Source organism: Thermobia domestica, chromosome 18 (genome assembly GCF_964235325.1).
Source record: "Thermobia domestica chromosome 18, izTheDome1.hap1.1, whole genome shotgun sequence".
Classification (NCBI taxonomy): Eukaryota; Metazoa; Arthropoda; class Insecta; order Zygentoma; family Lepismatidae; genus Thermobia; species Thermobia domestica.
In genome coordinates this window covers 47455112-47480416 of record NC_137471.1, presented here as the reverse complement: position 1 = coordinate 47480416, position 25305 = coordinate 47455112, and the positions used below count along the sequence as shown (strand labels likewise).

Here is a 25305-nt window from a genome sequence, read left to right as displayed (position 1 = left end):
AATTATAAATACAAAAAATATAATGTGTAAAACAAAATGTTGCTAAATGGACAAGAAAGTTTTATTTTCGTTTTATTGTTCTTATTTACTGCTCTTTTAACATAAAATTGGCCACATACATGTCTTTGCCGATTATACATATACTAACATTATAAGAAATACCGGGCAAATTCGTTATCAAATTATATTCCTACAACAACATATTTATAGACATGCGACAATAATTTTGGACATGAGTGTACCTTTGTAAGTGTTGGTGGTCCATCTGATTTTCTTTCATAGTTAAAAAAAAATGCAAAAATTGTAAACTTTTGAATCTTGCGATAGCAGGACTTCTTGTTGGGCATTCATGTTTTGACTTCACTCTGCCTTTTATTATCTTTGTTTCTTGCCTGCCTTTTATTATCTTTTTGGGGCCGCGGTGGCTCAGTGGTAGAGCATTCACCTTTGGTGAATGGGGTCCTCAGTTCAATCCCAGCCCGCACCAAATGAAATTTGTGGTGGACAAACAACATGTGTGTATGAGTTTTCTCGGGGTTCTCTTGTTTCCTCCCACTTTCTTCATTCTACTATTTCATTCATTTCTCGCCATCAGCGTCTACTTTAGCCTAGCTGGCATAATCATGAGACGTACAACTTAAATATTTCATTTCATTATTCTTAAAAAAATATCTTTATTTGTTTCTCGTCTGCCTTTTATTATCTTTATTTCTCGTAATCTCGTCTTGTCTAAAATACAATATCATGAAATTTAACATTACTACTATTACTACTGGGGTGACACAGTGGCTCGGTTGAATAGCGCTCATCTCTGGCGCCAGTAGTCCCTGGCTCGCACCAAAGCCAAACGAGTTTGTGTCGGACAACATCGTGTTCGTAGGTTTTTTCAAAGTTTTCCTAGCACATTCAATTTCCACATTCTTTGATAATCATTCACTTTTTTATGCTCGATTCCCAGCGTTAGCTCATGTGGTTCGGATTTCACATTAATCAGCAGATCCACGTCTCATATAGCCTCGCTGCTGAACGGGATTTTAAACTCAAAACCAACTCAAACATTAACTTTCATTAATAATTCGTCTCATGCAGTATAAAGGGCAAAATTCATAAAATGTTAAAGATTTTATTTCACTTTAATTTATATTATTATTATTATTATTATTATTATTATTATTATTATTATTATTATTATTATTATTATTATTATTATTATTATTATTAGTGGTACTACTACTACTACTACTACTATAAAGGTAACCAAGAAAGTTCTGTCGCTTTTTGTGGAGGTCTGTGTTCTTGGAGTTAACGGCGAAGGTTAGTTTTTGGTGTGGGTATATCCAACATACTATCTGGTTGTAGCAGTTCAGTTACACTGTGAACTCTCGTAAGGACAGAGTGAACATGGGACCTCCACATAAGGGCGTGTATGCTGTACAAGTTCAAACTGGGGTCAAACACCGCTGCAGCGGGGCGGAAGATATGTTAGGCCTTTGGGCAGGGTGTCGTGACTACGCAGATAGTGCAGCGGTGTTTTAACAAGTTTAAGGGCGATGAGGAAACACTCAAAGACGCACCACGTGCCAGAAAACAAACACATGTACAAAATAAAGATCTTCAGGTACCAATTGAGGCGAACAGTGGCAAGATATATGAGGAACTGGAACTACAACTCAGTGTGAGTGGAGAAACCATTCGGCAACACCTACATTACTTGAGAACCACTACAAGTTGGGTCGATGGGTCCCATAATTTGACTCTGTGCCAGAAGGACAAGATAATGACATGCGATAAGAAGTGGGTCCTGTACGAAACTCTACGGCGAGCTGTCATTATTGGCTAGCATCTCACGAACCGGTTCCAAAACAAATCAACACTTTACTAGAAGGAGATACTCCTGAGTATTTGGTGGATTTCTCGCGGCACCGTGCATCGAGAACTGCAACCAGCTGGTCAGAGTATCAATGCAACTGTGTACTGTCAGCAGTTGAGCCGTGTTCAAGGAAAACTCAAAATTATGAAGCCACTACTTTTGAATCGCAAAGGGGCCCTCGTGTTACTGGAAACGCTAAGCTTCACGTGGCTAGGACGACACAGGACACCATTCTCCCCATTCTACACCGTGGATGGGAAACACTAATCCATCTGTCATACTCCCCGGACATTGCACCGTCCGATTATCACCTGTTCCATTTCTTGGACAATCGCCTTAGAAGACGCCAGCTCAAATCCCTAGTAGAGGTGTAAAATGCACTTGATATCTTCTTCGCTTCATTGTCCACCAATTTCGACCATGGCCTTCCACAAGGTTGACAGAAGGTCGTCTATGCTGATGGGGACTATTTTTGATCTTCCAGGTACGTCTTAGGTGACATATCGATGTTCGAAGGTGGTGGGCGAAAAAGCGACAGAACTTTCTTGGTTATTTGTATAGTTGCAAGCTTTTATGGCTGAGTGATTTGAGGTATGACTCTAGCGAGAGGAATATCTTTCCTTGGACGTGCGTTATGTTTTGTCCTCCAGACTGCCTTTTATTATCATTATTAATTTCTTATAATCTCGTGTAGCCTAAAGGATATTATCATGAAATTTACTACTACTACCACTCAGGGCCAGATTAAGGAGGGCTTAGGGGGGTTGTAGACCTCGGCCTCATGGTGAATGGTGGCCTCCACTCTGATCAAAATCTCAACTGGCTGTCTGAAAAGTATCATACAAGATAAATCATTATCATAAAATAAAATATAACCAAAAATATGAAACAAATTTCTTCGTTTTGTTACATCCACCGTCTTAATTTGGAAGTTAAAATACACTGTATCATCTAATGCATGGCGTGATTGATGTCGAAGTACGTGTATTCCCTTAACGTTCCTACTATACTTTGACAGAAATGTACTAGGCGAAGTCAGCAGAGACCACGCATTTTTTTCTAGCCCTGTGTCTTCAGATGGGTTAATCTGGCCCTGCTACTACTACTACTACTACTACTACTACTACTACTACTACTAATACTACTACTACTACTACTAGTACTACTACTACTACTACTAATACTACTACTACTACTACTAGTACTACTACTACTACTACCACTACTACTACTAATACTACTACTACTAGTACTACTACTACTACTACTACTACTACTAATACTAATACTACTACTACTACTAATACTACTACTACTACTGGTGTGACGCAATGGATCAGTGGAAGAACGCATCTTGGTGCTAGTGGTCCTTGGCTCGCACTAAACCAAGTGAATTTGTGTTGGACAACATCGTGCCCGTAGATTTTCTCGAGGTTTTCCCATTTCTTACCACATTCGCATTCCACCAATCCTTTCATAATTATTTAGTTTCATTAATCAACCGTCTCACGTGGTATAAAAGGTCAAATAAATGACTCGGTAAACTAAAGATTTTATGCTACTACTACTACTACTACTACTACTACTACTACTACTACTACTACTACTACTACTACTAATAATAATAATAATAATAATAATAATATTTATAGAAACATTGCATAAAATTGCAAAGAAGCATTTCATATATTGCTTTATTATTATTATTATTATTATTATTATTATTATTATTATTATTATTATTATTATTATGGGTAAACCTTTGTTCATATTTTGCCAGTTCATAAGATCGTACTGACTCATTAATCATAATTAACGCTGAGATAGAACATCGAACTTTTGAAACAGTTTTTTGCTCAACACAGTAATAAATAGTTTTTCCTTTTTCAAGTTGTTACGGAAGGATCAGTAAACCTCAGTCACTTTGTTTCTCGATGTCAACAACAGAGAAGTTTGTTTGTCGCTGGTCGTCCGTCTGATGACCACTCAGGCGGAGGAAAAGCCTCGTCTGGTTTCGAATACAACAAAATGTTAAATCAATAACAGAAACACAATACAGTTAAGGGACAAAAGAATTACTTTCACTGTGCGACTACAAAAACAGAACTCTAAAAGAAACGTCCAATTATGTATACGTATTGTTACGTATTTATGGAAAGTTTAATTTATTTTTTGCAAGTAATTTATATATAAATTATTTATGTATATTGTACATATGTACGGGCACATGTAATGGATGACGTCCCTCGGTGAGCACAGTATCTGTGAAAGGGGAAAAGAAAGAAGAAAGGAAGCAGCTTAAAACCTGTATGTTAAGATGCCACCCCGGCATTTGCGTAGTGTGAATGAGGAAAACCCAGCAAAAGCCCCACTCAGGATGGCTGGTCTCAAAAAGCTGTGACATTTTCGACCGAGTTTTCCTATCGGGAATCGAACCCGGTACCGCTCGCACCAAAGGCGAGAACGCTAACGACTACGCTAGGTAACAATTTCTATATAATGACATAATAGGGAGTATCGTAAAGTTATAATTATGATCAGGAAGTTATTAAGATATGATGACAAATATGGTTGTATATTTAAAAATTCACGGCCCAAGCGCGGCTAGGGCCAGAGGTGATATATGCTTTGAAAAGCTCTAGCCCGAAGAAGCACACTTTACGGGAAACGGAGAAGAAAGGAAGGAATGAAGAAAGAAGAAAGCGGTCTAGGACCTGTATGTGAGGTACTTCTTCACATTTGCCTCGTGTGAATGAACAAAACCCAGAAAATAAACTCACTCATAATGGCTGATCTTTAAAAGAAACGTTGTTTCACCTTCCCCAACAAGTGTTCGCATCGAAAATTGAACCCGAGATTGTGTACTGAATTCCAAACATTTGGTTTTAGTTGTATGTTTTTATAAGTTATGAATAGGTGGAAACAATATTCACAATACTTAGTGTAGTTTGGATGGAAGCTTGGATATTAAATTTTAAAAAATACGAGGGGGCATCATAAAGTTTTAATTATCATCAGGAAGTTATTAAGATATAATGATGATATTTTGTCAGTGTTATGTTTAGTTCTTATGTGCATGATGTGAAGGTAATTAGCTCCTAATGATTGTTATTTTTACAGGGTGTGTCAAAAGTGACCAAAGTGCAAGATGTATAAGATTGAGACTCGCAGTGTGATAAAGTTCCTGCATTTGAAGGGCAATAATGTCAGACAAATTCATGATGAGATGAAGGCTGTGTATGGCAATGATTGTCCATCTTATGACACCATTGTAAAACGAAAAAGGAAATTCCAAACTAGTCATAATGTCCCTGACAGACGATCCAAGACATGGCAGATCATCCCTGACGGACGATGCGGCCACCGTGAAGAAAGTGGAATGTTTAATCCTCGAAGACAGACGTGTAACCATCCAAACGATTATGAATGAGACTGATCTCAGTTATGGTAGTGTGTGGAACATTATTCATGACGAAACCTCACATGTCTAAAATACCTATGCACTGGGTTCCTCGTTTGCTGACACCTTTTCAAAAGCAAGCACGGCATGACCATTTCCAACAGATGTTGACGCTGATAGAAAAGGATAAAGAGTTTTTTTTTTCGGGCGTCTGGTAATCATGGATGAAACGTGGATATATCAATATGATCCGGAGACCAAAATGAATTTGTCTGGTATTATTATCCTTCAAATGCAGGAACTTTATCACACTGCGAGCCTCAATCTTATCCATCTCGCATTTTGGTCACTTTTGGCACAATCTGTAAAAAATAAATAATCATTAGGAGCTAATTTCCTTAACATCGTGCATATAAGAACCAAACGTAACACTGACAAAATTTCATCGTCTTATCTTAATAACTTCCTGATGATAATTAAAACTTTACGATACCCCCTCGTATTTCCTTTCTAAATTTAATATCCAATCTTCCATTCAAACTACACTAAGCATTGTGAATACTGTTTCTACCTATTCATAACTTACACGTGTATAAAAATCATAAACTAAAAATAAAAGTTTGGAATTCACTAAACAAATGCTATTCATGTTAGCACATTCTCTGCCATAGAGGTTAGTCGATTTCATAATTTACAGGGAGAACTATATTCAATGTTTAAGGTTCTCTGTAATAGCCGGGCTCAGTTGATTAAGCAATTTATTAAGGAAATGGAATTCTCGGTAACAATTCTCTGAGATTGTTGATTTTGTTGATTGAATAATTTACTAAAGAAATAATGTTCTAATTGAAAATTCTCTGTCATTTTCAAGTATATGTAATTGGTTTAGTAATTTTCGAATGTAGATGATTTAATATTGATTTCCTACTATAGTAGGTATTGTAATTAAATTTAAAATCGGCAACGTCGACGTTAGTTCATCTAATTTTTACGTCGTGCCCGTTTAGCTCGTCTGAATACTCTTGACTATAAGTTATGATACAATTCATTCTGTACACCACGATGCTAGAAGTACGTTCACTTCCAGTATCTAACCACTCTTTCCTTATGTATTTTTACTTTCGGGCTTAGATTTTCAAGACAATTAGTCGTTTTTTTTTTTTTGTTGTTGTTGTTGTTGATTTTCTGTAATGTCTACATTATAGGTAATTATTACAATACATAATCTCGGGTTCAATTTCCGATGGGAACACTTGTTCGGAAAGGTGAAACAGCCTTTTTTTTTTTTTAAAAAAAAAAAAGGTCAACCAGTATGAGTGAGTTTATTTTCTGGGTTTTGTTCATTCACACGAGGCAAATGTAAAGAAGTACATCACATACAGGTCCTAGACCTCTTTCTTCTTTCCCCATTCCTTCCTTTTTTCACAGTTTCCCGTAAAGTGTGCTTCTTGAGGTAAAGGTTTGCACAGGCTCGGACTTTACAAAGCGTACATCAACTCGGGCCCGGGCCGGGTTTGGGCCGTGAATTTTTAAATATACAACCATATTTCTCGGGCCTTTTCGGGCCTGCGCCGTTGTTTCTGGAGAACTTTTAAAGCACAACTGCAAAATTAAACCCCTAATTGCTGTAAATAAAAATACAATTTTACGTTACTTATTAAGTTTCTGTAATTTGGGCTTATTTCGGGCTCATTTGATTATCACACGGGCTCATTTGATGATTCGGGCTAAAAATTGCGGCCTGTGCAGACCTCTACCTTGAGAGACGTCATCCGTCATAACTGACAGAATTAATAGCCTGACATACTAAAAATAATACAAAATTTACCAATTTTTTTTGCTTGTTTTCATAAGTAAAAGGAGATAATGAAATGCAACTTACTACAATCGCAGATAATGTCATTCTACAACAGAAAATATGAACCTGAGAAATTTTCAGTGTTGCCAGAATAACATTTTCCCCAAGTCTAAGTTAAGGCAGCGACTAGAGGAACGAACTGCATTTGTTTACGTATCATGTTGTTTTGGTATCCTCTGAACCACTTTTTAAATAACAGTTGTATTTAATTTTGTAATAAACAAAATAGTTTAAGCGTACAGTTATTAAAATTAAAATTAAACAATAATGTTATTTAAAAGGTAGTGCACAAGATACCAAAACAACATAATACGTAATCAAATACAGTTGAGTTCGTTCCTCTACTCGCTTCCTTAACTTAGCTTTTGGGGAAAATGTTATTCTGGCAACACTAATTTCTGTAGATGGCAATACTGAATATTCTTCAGATTCATATTTTCTGTTATAGAATAACATTATCTACGAGCTAAGTTGCACTTCATTATTTCCTTTCACTTATGAAAAACAAGCGAAAGAAAAATGGTAAATTTTGTACTATTTAATATGTCAGGCTCTTAAGGCCAAAAGTTGCCGGTAATAGCGAGAAATATGTGTTCACAACTAAATAAATAATACAAATACGTGTGCAATATTCCATTTGGAAAATTGTGATGAATGATTTAGTATTTTTTTTAAAAATTAAAGTCTCAAGTTATATTACGAATTATTGTACTTTTCTTAACGGTGTTCTGTTGTTTTTGAAATGAAATGAAATTTTAATTAACGTAATTTTTGCTTATTTCCAGTGGCGGATCTAGCCCAGGGCCGTGGGGGACTAGGCTCCCCAGTTTTTGAGTGACAAAAATAATTTAAGATATTATTTACATATTTTTGAAAGTTAAAAAAAAACTCATATATACCTATCATGGTTTGGGCTGGCTGTCCCCCCAGATTTTGCCTTCTAGATCCGCCACTGCTTATTTCTTTTCCAAAAGTCTAGCTAAATATCCCTTGCTTTCATCCAATGTGCCATTTATAAATGTGATATTACTTCAATTAAATCTGATTATTTAGATATTCAAATTTGTATATAGCCATTATTTATTTTTTTACGAATATTTATTTTTTATTTTACGGACAATAAAATAAATATGAAGAAGTAATCAGTTAAATCAATCCATTAAATTTTCAATATTTCAAAGGAAATTGAAAATTAATTGCCCATGCAAATCAATGGGATAATATATATATATATATATATATATATATATATATATATATATAGCGTGGTCCAGAAGTGGGCGTACTTCTAATTGGTGTTTTCCGATAGTTTTAGGTTTTACCCACATTCGTTTGGTAACATTGCTTGGCATTGTCTGGCAACATTGCTATCCATGTTCATTTGTTTTCTGTTGTTTTCTGCTTGGTAACAGTTATTTGCAGTGAAGTTGGAGTAATCAACAATATGTGATCAATCCGTATAGCATTGAACAAAGATTAGTTGTTGGGGTTTGCCTTCGCGAAAGGCGTTACACAGGTGACATCATGGAAAGTGTTAAAGCGAAATTTACAGACCGCTTTTGTATTAATCCACCAAGAAAAGCCCAATGTTGGGGTGGGAAATACGTGCATTTGCTACGGGCAGTGTGAAAGACCTTCTCCGAGGCGGTCGACCAACTTGGCGCAGAATTCAGCTGTGTCACGACATGGATGGTGATCATACCGATGTTTATGACTGTTAAGACTGTTAAAACTTTAAGGTAACTGTGTACAGACTTCTACCATAATTAACACTATAACTAAGGGAGTAGAACACTCGTATTCACACTGTATGACACTATTCAACACCGTTAAGGACTTATTTTTCTTTCATTGCAATTTTTCTTTTATTTTTGCGCTCGTTTTCGAGATCTTCTCTAATAATATTACGTGGGTACTTAGAACTATTTATCACTGGTTCCCCACTTTCCTATACCTCGAACTTATATGGCTGACATATATTCCTTTGACGTTTATTTTTATTCCACATTCTTCGCAGTATTTCTAGAAATATAACCTATTGTACTTTACCTTCTCAAGAAAATGTTTTTAACTTTATTTTATTTTTTCATCTTAAATGCTTACTTGAGAATCTAAACTATTCGAATAAAAACGCCTACTTAAGAAATGAAAATATCTGAATAAGGTATATGTAGTCCGGGTATGCGAACGGATACACACGACTGACAAAGAAGTTTGTTGTATTCTTTCACAGGTATGTAATTAGCTAAAAATGTTTTCTTCACTTGTTTATCTTTTGTTTCTTTCTGTTTCTCTCTCTCCGGCTTTTCTTCTTGTTCTTTTTTCTTTTGTGTGTATGTTCTTCCATGTTTCATTAGCGAAAGAGGAAAATACCAAAGCTTAAAGCTCTAATTAGCACAACCGTGAAAGTTCAGTGGAAATTTAATGAATTGCAAGTTCTTTAAAGAGAAATTTCATTCTATTTTAACTAATACATAAAATAAGGATTGCACGCTAATCCGTGTTAGTACACTAAGAGGCGGGTCAGCGAGGGTGACCCATTAGACAACCATTTAATCCAGGCTCTGTCCATAAGAGCTGTAGAAAAGTTGGGGATGACAGCAGATCTCTTCAGAACCTGTTAGAGGGTGACCAATTAATGAAAAAAATCGAAGGTAACACTTCCGGAACCGGGGTCTTCATTGTGAAATTCAATATTCAAAATGGCGCCCGCGCGCAAGTACCAATGAAATATCTTCTCACAGAAACAAGCTAGAAACTTCGTTTCTGTACCAAATTAAAGATAATTGATAGTAGAAGTAAGAAAACTAGATATATTGTTTACATGTTGCCGTCACATTTAAAAATAACGGTTATTTGGGCCAAAAATTAGTTTTTCTCGTTTCTCTTTTTCCATTTCATGACAAATAATTATGAAGTTATTAAAAATATGAAAACGTAGTCCAAACTAATTAAAGGAGCATAATCTTAGCTTTCTATCGTTACCAATATCTTTAGTAGATCTTAAAAATGACGGAGCTATTTAAATTTAAGTGGCGAAGGGTGTAGCGTTTTTCGGACTGTTTAATAAATTAGCGGAAAAACACTTACTACGCGCAAATCTTTCAAAGCTATTACTTTTCAACAAATTAAAATAGTCCATTCATTTTATCGATAAATTAAAGGTAATAGTTTGCTGTGTCGTAAGAAATGAAATAATAATGTTATTGCATTTGTCAACTATTATTATTAACATGTTTATTCATATCATATGTAGCCAATGTAATTATTATATTGTTTTATTTTGCAGACTTTGATGTCATGAGAATTTACTTTAATTTGATGGTAATATCATGTGTGCTTGTGAGAGCTAGTAATACTTAAGTAAGGTTTTCTACAGTTTCAAAATTTTTACGAATATATGACTTTAGCTGTGCTTTAGAGAATATTTACATGTTTCTTTTCAGAGCATAATGTAAAATTACTGACACCCAACATGAAACACTCATGTAATTTTTGGAATAATTGAAGAGGCAGTGAGAGATATAGCAGAAGTTGCACCATTTTCAAGCAGTAATTCAGTCAGATACATTTCAGAGAAGATAAACTTTGCTTTTGTGCAGAGGTAGTCTTTTAAGACATCTTGATTTCAATCTTGTTTTCCGAGAAAGTCCAAAATCTCTCCATTTGCACCGGTAGGAATGTGTCCATGACAGATTAGTTAGTAGTATAGGTGAGGCGGTTACCCTTTGCTGTCTTTCCGCATTTTTGACCGAGGTGATTAGATAGTCACATAAAATCCCTGCGGGTGCGTGTTTGAACTTGCTGCAGCTCCTGAAGAATACATCAAACGGATCAGCAAATCAGCTAAACCTTTCACGCGAGTTTTACAAAGTTGGTTCATAACATCAGCAATAATTGTTATATTCATTGATGAGTGTCCTTCGAAAACGTACTCAGACGGTTCCAACAACTTTTGCAAAGTAGACAAAGTAGACTACTTTATTTGCTTGATGAATCAGTAGAAGTTTTCGTCTGTGAATGATCTTCGACAAAGGAGTTGCTTTGTACAAAAATCGCTCGTTTCGAAATGCCACATAAGCTTCATGGCTACGTGCCAGGTAGTTCAGGATTTCTTCTGCATTAGAATCTGGTACAACTTCATGCGACATGAAATGGTACAACTTCTCAGGACTTTGTACGGGATTTCCCTGCGCTCCATAAAATTCTACCATTCTGTTAACAGAGTTACGAACTTCAACAAGTACATTACCAAGGAATTCATGGTCTGTTTGTGATATAACAAGAATCTGACTGAAGGTTTGGCATATCGAAAGAACTTCGTGGTACGACAGTTCCCACTCCGTAATATAATTCTTTCTGCGCGTCTGACCCATAATTCCTTCCTATGATTTCTTAGATCTATTTATAATCTGTTCAAGTATCATATCAGCACCAACTGCGCTAAATACATTGTTCGTTCTTCTGACTACGAGGTGGCCATTTATGAACTGAGCATTTATTTCCGGGTGTTGAGTCTCCAAATTTCTAATTAGTTCAAGATAGAGGGACGCACCACAGGAAATTGATTCGATTGAATGCCATGAATACCGGAAGCAACTGCAGTACAATATACAGATGCAGCGGCCAGTATCCTTCTCGGTCAGCTCTTATAAGACTTTTCAGCAGAAATAAAAGATGTAAAAAACTGTTCAGGGCAGTGGCACTGCTCTGAGATTGAGCTGAGTTTCTCTGAAAAGTTCTGCAAAGCTTCAATATTTCTTCTGAATTAATGGCCAACTCCATGGACTGATAAGAGCACGTTAAGCTTGTCTTTCTTTCATAATAGTCATAGTGTCAACGAATTGCTGGATGACAGACGTATAATATTCACCTTCTTCTTCCAGGAAAGCCTTCCCTTTACACATCTGCAATCATAAACATACCTCTCGCTGCCCTAACGTAGATATTTCCCTTTAGAATACTCTCGGTTACTTTGCACCCAAAAATTTTCTATGAAAAGAGACTCCAAACCACCACCAGAAATGTACTTTCCTGTGCAGACAAGAAGGTCATGTGGAATGATCATAGCATGAGGACAATGTTTGAAGATTTGTCACGATTCTGGCAAATGATGCAGGCATTTACGTCTAATACGGATGCAGTAGAAGAGGTGTCTTGGGATAGGGAGATGCCAAACAGGTTTTCAATAGTCATTGTCTAGGATATTGGTGCCAACTATGGATTTTTATTATTTCACTGTCCACATTAGAGTATGCAACATTAGCTACATATTATATGAATAAACATGTTAATAATAATATTTGACAAATGCAATAACATTATTATTTCATTTCCTACGACACAGCAAACTATTACCTTTAATTTATCGATAAAATGAATGGACTGTTTTAATTTGTTGAAAAGTAATAGCTTTGAAAGATTTGCGTGTAGTAAGTGTTTTTCCGCTAATTTATTAAACAGTCCGAAAAACGCTACACCCTTCGCCACTTAAATTTAAATAGCTCCGTCATTTTTAAGATCTACTAAAGATATTGGTAACGATAGAAAGCTAAGATTATGCTCCTTTAATTAGTTTGGACTACGTTTTCATATTTTTAATAACTTCATAATTATTTGTCATGGAATGAAAAAAGAGAAACGAGAAAAACTCATTTTTGGCCCAAAACCGTTATTTTTAAATGTGACGGCAACATGTAAACAATATATCTAGTTTTCTTACTTCTACTATCAATTATCTTTAATTTGGTACAAAAACGAAGTTTCTAACTTGTTTCTGCGAGAAGATATTTCAGTTCAAATATAATTTGGTACTTGCGCGCGGGCGCCATTTTGAATATTGAATTTCACAATGAAGGCCCCGGTTCCGGAAGTGTTACCTTCGATTTTTTTCATTAGTGGATCACCCTCTAACAGGTTCTGAAGAGATCTGCTGTCATCCCCAACTTTTCTACAGCTCTTATGGACAGAGCCTAGACTACATGGATGGCAATGGTTCTCAACCTAATTCTTCTCACGACCCCCATTTTATCACATCCTCTTGCCCGAGACCCCCTTATAATTTCTGGTTTGTAATAAGCTTGTTTGGGATTTTTAATATATTTATTGCGGAGATCTCACGATATTCATGTATTTCTATAATAGTAGAATCCATTTCTTGTATATACTGGATACAGTAACTTCCGTAAAAGCGAATGGATTAAAACCAAATTTAGTCAATTCATTACAAATATCAAATCCGATCCGTCATAGTGTTTCAAAATGGTTTGAAAATTTTAAAACTTCGTAACTCCCGTAACTTTGGTCTCTCATACTATGGGACCTACTGTAGTCGGGTCAAGACTTCACTTAGGAACTAATATGTGCAGTAGCCAAATATCCATGTTTCAGAATTCTAAGGTACTCAGGCAACAATTTTTAAAAAGGGAGTTTGGCTATCGGCATATACTCGTAATTTGAAGTACTCACCAACTACCTCTATAAAAATTGTTGCGGAAGTACAGCAGGATTCTGAAACTTGGATATTTAGATAGAGTACATACTAGTTCCTCAGTGAAGTCTTAACCCGACGACGGTAGGTCCAATAGTTTTGAAGCTGTGGACCTTTAAATTTATTTTTTTCGTGTTTTCGGCAGCCTATAACTCCGAAAGGAAGAATTTGTGCACCTAGGCTATTTTATACATTTTGTCTTATCTTGGTGTCAGGAATCACCTCCCAAACGTTATCGGCGTTGTTTTGAAACATCTTGTATAAACATGGGACGAGATGGAAATAATGAAGCAGAAGAAGAGATGGAGGAACAAACTAAGAACTCTGACGCATATGTTACCTACTTCAAACGTACATTACGTGGAATCGGAGCAACTATAGAAGCCTGGCTTACAACATTTGCATTTACTTTCGTAGTGCTAAGTTGGTTCTATCACTGAGACTCTTGTGTGAAAGTTCTTTCTCAGCAACTTAAATCAAACTAAAGCTTTTAGGACGAGATATCAAAACACTTCTCCAACTTGATAACTAAGAGCAAGCCCGAGTGAGTAGGTTCCCTATAAGTGGGTATCGTGGCAAAGTCACATTGAGACGAGTAAGCCCAAACCGTTAATACTCCAATGACGCTAATGAAAGCGAGGTTGAGCTAGAGCGATTCTCATTGAGGCTAGAAAATTCCAAGTTCGATCGAGTATGATCCTCAGATTTCATGAGCCTAATTGGCATTAGTGAGCACGAGCCTCATTTAGAATAATGAGCCCGAGCTCTTAGTAAGCGCGAACCCTATGACGAACGTGAATCCCATTGAGGACAGCAAGCCTGTGCTCGAATGACTACAAGCTTAGAGCTGGCATGAAGCTAGCTGAGATTAGTAAACCTGATCTTGCGTCCGCACGAGCCCCGGTTACAAAATGGAAATCTCTATTTGGAACATTCGACTAATGTCGTACGCCAAGATATGGCATGTGTACAAATGTGGTACACAATTGAATGTTCAAACTTTTGGACCGTACGGCATCTCTACGATCGAAAATTATAATGATTTTGTTTCTGATTACATTACGGGAAAACAGCTAAGCTTTTGAAATAAATTTTGGAAAATAGTGAGTACCTACCTCGAACTTGGTGTTTATTATAATACTTTGATTAAATGCGTGACACATGGGAATAAAGGAGGATTTGAAATTTATATAAAAATTAGGGTGTTTTACGAATCCCTTATATTAGGAAGATGAATATTGTTACATAAATTTCTTATTAAAAATAACTGTATAATTGTCCCAACGTTTTTGCAAATTCAACTTCTAATTGAAGAAAGAGGAATCTCTACATATTTTCTTAATTATGGAGAAAGAGGGAATTTCTATATATTTTCTCAATCATGGAGAAAGAGGGAATTTCTATATATTTTCTCAATCATTCAGAAAGAGGAAATTTCTATATTTTTTCTAAATCATGGAAAAGGAGGGAATTTCTATATATTTACTCAATTATGGAGAAAGAGGGAATTTCTATGTATTTTCTCAATCATTCAGAAGGAGGGAATTTCTATATATTTCCTCAATCACGGAAAAAGAAGGAATTTCTATATATTTTCTCAATCGTGGAGATAGAGGGAATTTCTGTATATTTTTTCAATCATGGAAAAGAAGGGAATTTCTATATATTTTCTCAATCATGGAGAAAGAGGGAATTTCTGTATATTTTCTGAATCATGGAGAAAGATAGAATTTCTGTATATTTTATCAATCATGGAAAAAGAGGAAATTTTTATATATTTCCTCAATCATGGAGAAAGAGGGAATTTTCATAGATTTCCTCAATCATGGAGAAAGAGGGAATTTTCATATATTTTCTCAATCATGGAAAATGAGGGAATTTCTATATATTTTCCCAATCATGGAAAAGAGGGAATTTCTATATATTTTCTCAATCATGGAAAAAGAGGAAATTTCTATATATTTTCTCAATCATGAAAAAGAGGGAATTTCTATATATTTCCTCAATCATGGAGAAACAGCGAATTTCTATATATTTCCTCAATCATGGAGAATGAGGGAATTTATATATATTTTCTCAATCATAGAGAAAGACGGGATTTCTATATACTAAGAATCCCCACATCACGACAAAAGCACATGTCAACACAACACGTGTTATTGATCGTAAACAGCGTAGCAGACGAGAAGCCGACACGGAAGACACCGAGGAACGCCGAAAGAAAACGGACCTCACGAAAGGATCCGAAGAGGACAGATAAAAGCCCGACCACCGAGGGACCTGGCATCAGTCGACCAACTGAATAACCAACCAACACCTGCCCTGAGGTCGCATTGGACTAGGGGTACACCTATCCTTACCTTAGGTCGCACTGGACTAGGGATCCTTACTACAACCAAGCCTCGCGAACCTGCCTTGGGCTGAGGGGGCTATCCTTTAAGACTCACCAGAACCAGCAGGTGCCTTGGAGACTGCCTTGAGAGAAGGGGCAACGAGCAAAACACCTATTTCCTCTCATTTGGTCAATAACAAGATAGACACTATTTTACTCTTCGTAATCAAAGACAATTGTATTTAACAAATTTTATAATAAATTGGTGAAGGGGAAAAGGCTAGCCCGGACCATTATTTAGCCTCTACCTATAAAATCATTGCAATATATTTTCTAAATCATGTAGAAAGAGGGAATTTGTATATATTTTCTCAATAATGTAAAATGAGGGAAATTGTATATATTATCTCAATCATGGAAAAAGGGGAAATTTCTATATATTTTCTGTCATGGAGAAAAAGGAAATTTCTATATATTTTCTCAATTATGGAAAAAGATGGACTTCTTATATATTCATTCAATCATGGAGGAGAGGGAATTTTTATATATTCCCTCAATCATGGAGAAAGAGGACATTTCTATAAATTTTCTCAATCACGGAAAAAAAGGAAATTTCTATATATTTTCTCAATATATGAATATAGTTAGTATCATTATCACGAGGAAGTGACATAACAGTTCGAAACAAATTTTAGGACATGGCTAACACTGGAGTCGAGGCAGGATTTTGTCATGTTACTTTAATTAAAATGCATACTGTAAGGGGGAGTAAGTTTTTCTAATGTATGACAAAAGTAAAGTATTCGCGATGAAATTTGGTATATAATTCATTACTACAACTAAATGGACTTACGTTCTAGTCTTTTAGAGAATTTCGCTTCAAAGGGAGCAATTTATATAATATGTTTCTCAATATGTAAAAATATTCCAAAATATAGTATATGTTTGAAATATTTCCGGTGCATCAAGAACGGTATTTCAGCTAGTGGAAGTACATAAGACTGGACTCAAGTTTAAGGGTCTTCACTACAGCGAAATTAAACTACCGCTAATTTTAGAGATTTTCTGTAATATCTTCAAAACAAATAAAAAATATTCGAAAAGCGGAAACGTAGTGAACTAGACAATACAATTTTGCATGCGATACCGTTATGACAACTCATCTATTTGCTTTCGACTTGCAACTGTAGATAGATTTAGCATTTTTTGCGTGTTCTGTAAACAGCGGCATACCAAAATCAGATAGGTGAATTGTGGTAAAGGTATCACATTCAAAATCGTATTGTCTAGTTCACTACGTTTCCGCTTTTCGAATATTTTTATTTGTTTTGAAGATATTACAGAAAAAACTCTCAAATTAGCGGTAGTTTAATTTCGCTGTAGTGAAGACCCTTAAGGTGAGATCCGAAGTTGTTCAGTCCCACCGGAGGACTTTTAGGATTAGAAACAGAAACGTAAATTGTTTAGTGATTACAAGACAGCTCTTTGTGTGTGTGTGTGTGTAAAATAAGAAACGCCGTATTTCGCCCAGATTTATACACAGCTATACAGTACACTATCTATTACCACAGATCTTTAGCTGAATCTACCATATTGTTTACTTCCTAAACTGTTCATTATGTTTTAAGTTCAATGAGTACACAGAAGTAGAGATTTTGTCAACAGAAAACTTGAAGCATCACGTAACGTCGGTCGATAAAGAACAGCACAGTGTTTGCAACACAAGAAGTTCCCGTCCCTTGAGTTTCCTATTTCCCTTTCATTCCCTCAGAAGAAAAGCAGATCACAAGAACTTGACATCTGTTTACATAGTTTTCCTGTAAACTGAAGGATGCTTAGTGGCCGATTTCAGACAGAGCCTTAACCCTTGTATAAACAATAACACCAATTGTTGCTGAAGACGTACAAACACTTAGAGGTTACAGTGAGACATACAAATATGTCAAATAGTACACATTCAGAATATTCGGAAACAACAATGACAAATTTTCGAAGATGATTCCTCACACGGAAACATTGTATAGGTAGACACGTGAAATTTGACCAGAAAATTCTTTTTGTCTCGGCAAAAAGACTATAAGGAAGGGTTTTTGGATTTACGTATCTTAAGCGGGATGATAACAGGTTTATATATTTTGTCTTCAACAGAGTATCACGAATGTCTGATGTTAGAAAAATTAATCTTGACTTGTAAAATTCTCATTAAAAGTACTGTTTTGGGATTTTTTTTAAAAAAAAAAATCCACACTTAAAGCGGATAGGGAGTAATTTATATAATATTGAAAATTTCACAATATTTATTAAAGAAATGTACAATATCAATATTTATTTCACTTGAAGTTGTTAAATTAGGGAATTTAAACCCTTACTTAATGTATAAGGGTTATTCGCTTTTCAATGTTTTCGAAAATTTTGCTCCTAAGGGGAAACAGGTTCAATTTCAACTGCATAATACTAAAATTTCCGATCCTTTATTTAGTAAATGTAAAATCGGAAAATTCACTTAAGTTAGAGATGTAAAATTCTGTATACAAAATCTAAATTAGGAATAAGGGAATATATATTTCAGAATTTTCGAATATTCATCTCCACAGGAGGAGAAAGGGAAAAATTTACACTTGACCCTGTTGCACGAAATAAGATTTGCGTGTGGTTTAATCGTGTACCAGTGCTTAGAAAAAATGACTCTTCCATTGGGTGATGTCTGTCCACATCGTACAACTATATTGAGGTGGTACAAAGAATTCCAAAGAGGAAAATTTCACTCTAAAGAACGCTGAGAGAGGAGGGAAGGCCACGAACGTAAATTACGGAGGAAAATCACTGCTGTTACGAAAAGGCTTGATGAAGACAGGCGAGTGACCTATCAGCAGATTGAGGATATCTTAGGTCTCTGGGTACCGTATAGTCTGTCTGTTGAGCAGATGACATGACGTGTGACGTAGTGCCCGGAGATGCTGCAAATGTTTGATAAGGGACAATCTCGATATGTAAACAACATCATGACAGGTGACGAGATTTAGTTATTCTACTATGATGTGCCGACCAAGACTCACGACAAAAGTTTGGGTTTTTGATGATGAGGATACACTTGTAGCTGTCAGAAAATTCCGATCAGGAAAGAAGAAAGTGATAGCTGTATTTTTCAAATCGAGTTCAATTGTGGAGGGTGTCGTTTTGGACACACAAAACATAGTCATAGCTAAGTGGTACACTGAACAGTGCCTGACTAAAGTAATCGAATCTATGAAGAATCAACGACCAAAGTCAAGAATGGACACCTGGTTCCTCCATAATGGTAATGCTTCAGCTCACCGCGCGAAAGCCTGTACTGAATATTTGACCACTATAAGGACTGAAACTTCTTCGGCACCCTCCTTATAGTCCAGATCTTATTTCCTGAGACTTTGCACTATTCCCATATGTGAAAATGAACCTGAAAGGGATGCGGGTTTTCAGTGATGAGGATCTTCTGAGAGCTTAGGACAACGAATGTGCCTTACTCTTTAGTGAAACTCGACAGATCTGGTTTAACGATTGTTTTCAAATTTGATAATATTAAAGAAATAAAACTGAATTCTAAAACTTTCCTAGTACCATTTGAAACGAAATCCTCACGTTTAAGATGTCTATTATTACTTTAATATCTTATTATGTTCAATATCACTGTAAACTTACAATGACAGAATGTGACCATGTTTTTACGTTTTGCATTGCAATTTAACTGATACAACATTTCGGCATACGTACGAACACAAATTAAAGATGTAAAATAACACAGATTACACTAGGTTTCTCAAATATAAATATATCTTCTGATCTCACTGTGACGCTATTCTGATGGATATGTTAGCAACGAATGTTTATCTTGAAGATAAATAAGAAAAAAGGGGGATAAAGGAAGGAAACGATTTTAAATGGATCAAAAAATCAATAAATCCACTTTAGCGAGATGACCAACCAGTAGAAAATTAAGCTATCGCAAGAGAGATGAAGTTCGATTGCCGGGAGGTCGAGGTTGAAAAGTTACGACAACTATCAGTGTCTGGAGAGCCGATGAGAAGGACAGATGAAGCCAAAAGAACTCACATTGGAACGGAGAGAGAGAGAGAAAGAAAAAAAGAAAGAAAGAAAGAAAGGGAAAGAAAGAACGAAAAAATCATGTTTCATCCTTCTCCATTCGTTGTCCGACAGAATCTGGTATTGAAGTTTATTACTTATATGAACTGTAAAACGAATAGTACAGCGATTCATCGTCCCAAGTAAAATTTGATGTATTGATTTATTTTTTTAAAAATAACATATATAAACTATACTTCCTGTATTTTTTGACATCAATCTACATCAGTGGATTCCAGTTCGCTATAAGGGAACACATGTTAATAATAATAATAGAAATTATGAACCCATCATCATTTGTAATGATCATTCACAATTAGCTTAAACATACTTCGCAAATGCTATGCATTTGACATTTTGTCTTTTGCCGTGGGAGCAGGAGGGGCGTCAAACAGGAACGGCTTGCGAAGGGGGGTAGGTGAACAAGGTTGGAAACCACTGATCTACGATTACATACAATGGACAAAATTGAATATCATTTTCAACTTTTAAATTCAAATCGAGCAAGGAAGCAGCATAAGTATTCTACTATATTTTGTAAATTTTGTTTGCAAGTACGATGTATGTGTGTGACACTAGTAGGAACATGAGCGTCATAAATCAAGAGCATGTGTGACACTGGTAGTACCATTGTGTCATAAAGCAAGAGTGTGTGTGACACTGGTAGGAATATGTGGGTCACAAAGCAAGAGTATGTGTGACACTGGTAGGAACATGTGCGTCATAAAGCAAACAACAGTAGACACAGTCAGGTGAAGATATTGACATCCAACGTTTCGAATGCGGACATTGCGTTCATCATCAGGGATTGTGATGAAGATGAATACAATGTCTGCATTCGAAACGTTGGATGTCAATATCTCCACCTGGCTGATAGCCCGAGAACACTTATTAAAATCGAGTTGCTAGGAAAAATTAAATTCTTTCTTCAACAATTATTATTATTATTATTATTATTATTATTATTATTATTATTATTATTATTATTATTATTATTATTATTATTATTAAAGTATTCTGCCTTTTGGCTGGTTCTGGGACTAATGAGCTTTTTTTTAAAAAAATTTAAAACATCTTTGTTTGGTGCTCTCTCTGTCCATTTTTCTTCTCCATCTTTTTCCAACACCATATTTCGAAGCTCTCTAAATATTTATTCTTTAACTTTCTTAATGTCCAAGTCTCTGAACCATACAGTCCAATGCTCCATATGTAGCACTTGACCAACCTCTTATTTAGTCCATTATTAAGGTTGCTAGTTAATAGTGACCTTTTTTGCTTTTGTTAAATGCAACAATAGACACAAATTTACCAGTTAACATTTGTATATATGTTTTTTCCTGCATATATGATACCTGTTTCAGCATAATAAAATGTATCATTTATTTATTGACAAAGAAAATCATACCTTTTTTTTAGCAGAATAAAAAAATCATTTTTCTTGAAAAATTTTGCAAAAGAATTTACCCACAAAGTACGTTGTTTTGTTCGTCTCGACATTTTGTTTCATCTTTGGACAATATTATAGCTTAAGGGTTAAGAGTTAATAATAATACTTTTGGGTAACATCTCAGTGAATATACTGTGCACCGCCGTCTTGTCAGTGTCATAATGGAGAGCTGGATTAACATATACTTGGGAATCATTTCATCTTATTTTATGATGTGCTTTCGAAATTTTAGGTTTAGATCTCGTTTTTATCGAAAATACTGTATAAGGATTTACATTCATCTATATAACTTATCTATCGATTATATATATATATATATATGGTAAGAATCCCTAATATGAGGACAGGCATCTAAATAGAGATCCCTACCTATCTTGTGAAGCAAGAGCTGCAATCTAGTGGAAGAGAGCTAAAACAAAAGGAAATAACCCATCACAGCACCGGAAGTCACGTGAGCACGTTGTGTGAAGAGTTGTTAGTATAGTGGAGTCTGGAAGAAATTGTGTCTCTACGAAGTTTTTTAACGTGCACACAACAGGCGCTGAAAATGGAGAAGGAATTTGATATTCATTATATTTTCTTTCAAACCACTGAATGTGCATATAGCAACATGTAATGAGTTATCGGTTTTCTTCCAATTAGATTTGAGATGGCGTTAATTATTTGTTTATCGGTCAAATTTCTTATTATGAGACCGTTAACGGGTTCAGTACATGAGACCGGTCTCATAATGTGACCCGTATAGTCTTATATTAGGAGTTCATTTGTATTGACATTTCTGTAGTCACAAAGTAGTCTGTCAAATATTTGACGTTGATGTTCATTGTTAGTTCCATATTGTGATAGTTACGTTGTGCATCAAAACGTTATTTATCTTTACCTTCTGTATTATGGAACAAAGTACAAAGAATGTGAAAATTTTTAGTGCTTGTATTCTAAAATTAAAGAAAATCAGGCAGATTGAAAATGTACCGTTTTATATTTTTGTGCCATCACAGGATTTGGCTTAAAGACAGTATTCAATGGTGAATTAATAAAAGAACTCTTTTAATATTACATAAAAAGCCGGGGTCTCTTATTAAGTACCCGTCATAAAAATGGCAGTGTAGCAACTTTGGTCAAATTTTTCAATATAATTTTTTATTATTATATTTTTACGTATTTCAAAAGTTTGTATCGTAAATTAGATACTCCACAGAATATATTAAAGTAACAACAGTATTTGTTTATGCTTTAATTAACCAGGATATAGTCCTAAATTTTAGGGCCTCATATTCGGGGTTCTTACCCGATATATCTATCTATCTATCTATCTATCTATCTATCTATCTATCTATCTATCTATCTATCTATCTATCTATCTATCTATCTATCTATCTATCTATCTATCTATCTATCTATCTATATCTATCTATCTATCTATCTATCTATCTATCTATCTATCTATCTATCTATATATATATATATATATATATATATATATATATATATATATATATATATACAGGGTATCCATAACGTCCGTTGCCACCCCCGTGTATCTTTGAATCTACTGCAAATATGAGAAAACGCAAAAACACGGCCATCATTATTTTAAGGAGCTTAAATTTTAAGCTATGAAAGGTCCACCCTAGACACCCCCATATAGGGGTACGTGGGGTCAACTTGAAAATTTTAAATGGCAAAAGGGGTCGAGTAATATATCGTTGGAAAGGTATTGACAAGAGAAATATTTTCCTGATAGTTTGAAGTCCCTGTGTTGATCCCATCCAAAATGGTGGGGGTTCACATTTCGTGCCCATAAAGTCTGTTGCCACCTCGTGTATCTCCGAAACGACTTATAATATGATAAAACGCAAAAACACATCCATCGCTGTTTTAAGGGGCTTGAATTTTGAGTTATAAAAAAGTGCACCCCAGACACCACCAGATAGGGGTACAAGGAGTTGTGTTTTTGCATTTTATCATATTCTCAGTTGTTTCGAAGATACACGGGGTGGCAACGGCCTTAAAGGACACGAAATGTGAACCCCCGCTATTTTGAATTGAGTCGAGATAGGGACTTGAAACTTTCGGCGAAATATGTCTCTTCGTCGAGTTCTTTCCAACAATATATTACTCGACACCCTTTGCCATTTAAAATTATTTGCCCTTTGCCTATTTTATATAGGGGTGTCTGGAGTGGATCTTATATCGCTCAAAATTCAGGCCCCTTAAAATAATGATGGCCGTGTTTTTGCGTTTTCCCATATTTGCAGTCGTTTCGGAGATACACAGGGTGACAACGGACTTTATAGACACTATATATATATATATATATATATATATATATATATATATATATATATATATATAGGGTGTTTCAAAACAACACTGACAACGCTTGCGAGGTGATTCCTGACACCAAGATAATACAAAAAGTATAGATCAACCTGGATGCACAAATGTTTCTTTTGAGAGTTATAGGCTGCTGAAAACATAAAAAGAAACTTTAAAGGCCCATAGCTCCAAAACTGTGGGACTTACCGTAGTCGAGTCAAGACTTTATTTAGGAACTAGCATGTGACCTATCCAAATATGAATGTTTCAGAATCCTCTGATACTTTTGCAACAATTTTTATTCAGGTAGTTTGTGAGTACTTCAAATTATATGCCCGTAGCAAAACCCCTTCTATGAAAAATGTTGCGTGAGTACCTTAGGATTCTGAAACATGAATTACTGGATAGGTCACGTACTAGTTCCTAAATGAAGTCTTGACCCGACTACGGAGGGTTCCATAGTTTTGGAGGTGTGGATCTTTAAAGTTCACTTTTTCATGTTTTCAGCAGCCTATAACTCGAAAGGAAGCATTTGTGCACCCAAGTTGGTCTATACATATTGTCTTATCTTGGTGTCAGGAATCACCATATATATATATATATATATATATATATATATATATATATATATATATATATATATATATATATATATATATATATATATATATATATATTAATAACGAAATCGGAACGGTTTTAGTAGAGATATTAGAATGGAGAAGGAATGTACTGTTGGGATGCTTAATTGATTACAGAAAACCGCTTCTCCGTATCTATTACCAACTTTACTCTACAGCCATCAACGTTAAAACCGGAAGAGGTTAATTTCTACAACTTTCTTTTTGAATAGAGGATTACGACTGAAGATGATATCTATCCTCATTAGAATACTAAATTGGTTTTAGCAAATCTCTTCTCGCCATCTTTTACCGTGTTCGCTCTATGTATTTCAATATTGCAACCGGAAGTTGTGGCGGATATCTATTTCTTCCGGTTTTATTAGAGAGCTAAGAACGGAGATGAAAATTGTTCTTGGGATTGTTAATCAATTGCACGAAACCGCTTCTCGCTATCCACTACCGTTTTTGTTGCATAATGATCTTCGTTAAAACCGGAAATGGTTGATTCCTTCCCGTTCCGATTTGAATATCATTTCTGTTAAGAAACTTATCTCATAACGTTTGATCTTCTACATGCTGGCCAAACTTGATAGTGATACATCAAATAGTTCTTCAAATTATTCTGTCTCTCGGGCGGACGAACACATACGGACAGACAAGGTAACTAGATAAAACAGTTTTGTTAAATGAAACTCAATTAAAAATGTATAATCTTAGCTAATTATAAAAAATGTATAATACGGTATATATGATTGCTATACAAAAACGTTGGAGTAAGTGTACTAACGTCAATTAAGAAAGATAAATAGAGACTGAATACGTTATTATAGTCTAGGGAAGCATGGAA

At 35.3% G+C, this 25305-nt stretch overlaps 1 protein-coding gene across 3 annotated transcripts in view; it reads right to left on the bottom strand.

Moving 5' to 3' along the window:
* Positions 1–25305, bottom strand: part of LOC145676131 (uncharacterized) — a 997262-nt gene that overhangs the window by 317836 nt on the left and 654121 nt on the right. The window lies entirely within an intron of this gene.